Genomic DNA, 1,671 nt, shown 5'->3' with positions numbered 1-1,671 from the left:
AAACTATCGATGGCACTATCGATAGTATCGATAGTTTACAATAGATCACTATCGATAGTTGTAAATACTATCGAATTGTGACATTCCTATTTATGAAGAAAGTCAAACTCAAAGAATTTAGGGCGGGCTATTGATTCGTGTACGAAATATTAGAAATTTATCAAATATATGATTAGTTTTCTTGAGTGAAAGAAGAGGAACTTTCGACCGATTTGTTCAAAATAAAAACAATTTTTTTTTTCTCCTACGCTTATATACGTAAAAATGGATCCCCATATACAACAAATCTCAAACAATGCAAATACACCTAGTAAATTCATACAATATTTATATTTATTATTATATTATTATTTATATTTATTTTTATTTGACTATCGATAGTTATTTATCTCTAAACGATGGTATCGGTAGTTTCCTTGAAAATGTCGAGACTATCGAATGGTATGACTCTCGAGTGCTCAAGTGGTAGTATACATACATACATATATATATATATATATATATATATATGGTAATTGATGATTAAGAAGATTTTGCTCTACCTCAACCCAAGTCTCTCTTATTTACGTGGATTGAAGCTCTCTCTTTTTGCTGCTAACTACACACAAGCAGACCTGGCAAACCGCATGTCAACTATAATTAAATTATTTTCTTCTTACTTTTTAAACGTTATGTAAAAACCTTAAGAAAATCCCTAAGTATTTTGTTTTAATTGAAAATTCAGTACAAATCACTACAAATTTTGGAAAATCAGGACATTAGCGTACTGATTTAACGAATGAATAAAATTAGTACAAGAGTTAAAATATCAGTACTGTACTGATAAAATATAGTAAGCAGGTCTAGTGTCTTCGTCCTTTCATAGTCATCCCAGAGTTCCTTGGCTATATTTTGCAAGCCTGTATTTTCGACCACCTCTCCCTTTCCACTTCAAGAAAATGCAAACCCATATATCTTTGAACAACTTCTAGGGAGCAGCCCAGTACAACAGCTCGGTTTATGTATAGAATTTGCATTAATGTATAGAATTTACAAATAACAACTACGCTGTCAAGTTTAAATAGCGGCGAATTAGCTACACCTGATAGTAGTAGGTTAAATAAGGAAAGGATCAGCAACAAAAGTTTACAAGGTGTGCACAGCTCAGTGGTTAGAGTTGCTGGCTTTGCATATCGATGAAGTGAAGATGTGATGAGATCACCGATAAGACATTGTTGCTTCTTCCACTTTTTCCTGCAAACAAATCGCGATCCACGGCTCAACAAATATTGCTAAAAAGTAAATATTATTACGCCCCAAAAAAATATGTAATAAAAGAAATGTGTTTCATTAGAAAATTTCTATTCCAAATCCTAAGTATACCTAGAAGTTTTAAGAAATACATCACCCACTTTGGTCCAATATAGAGGTCAGAAGAGGTGGCGCGGGTGTCTAGACTTTTTGAATAGCATTTTTCGAATAAAGGTCACATTAGCCCTTAATTAGGCGCATAAAGAAAATCACACAACTAGTCGCATGAGGTCCCCAGTGACCCCAAGAAAAGTGTTGAAAAAAGAGTTTTCAAAATAAACAAACGAAGTGTGTATTATCAAAAATATTAAATTACTCTATTATTGTTAACTTAAAAAAACAAAAACATATTTTCGACTCTAAACTTAAAAAAATTTAAAA

This window comes from Rhagoletis pomonella, unplaced genomic scaffold (genome assembly GCF_013731165.1).
Source record: "Rhagoletis pomonella isolate Grant_MI unplaced genomic scaffold, Rhpom_1.0 Rhpom_scaffold_00030, whole genome shotgun sequence".
Lineage (NCBI taxonomy): Eukaryota > Metazoa > Arthropoda > Insecta > Diptera > Tephritidae > Rhagoletis > Rhagoletis pomonella.
Note: the sequence above shows the minus strand (reverse complement) of the source record.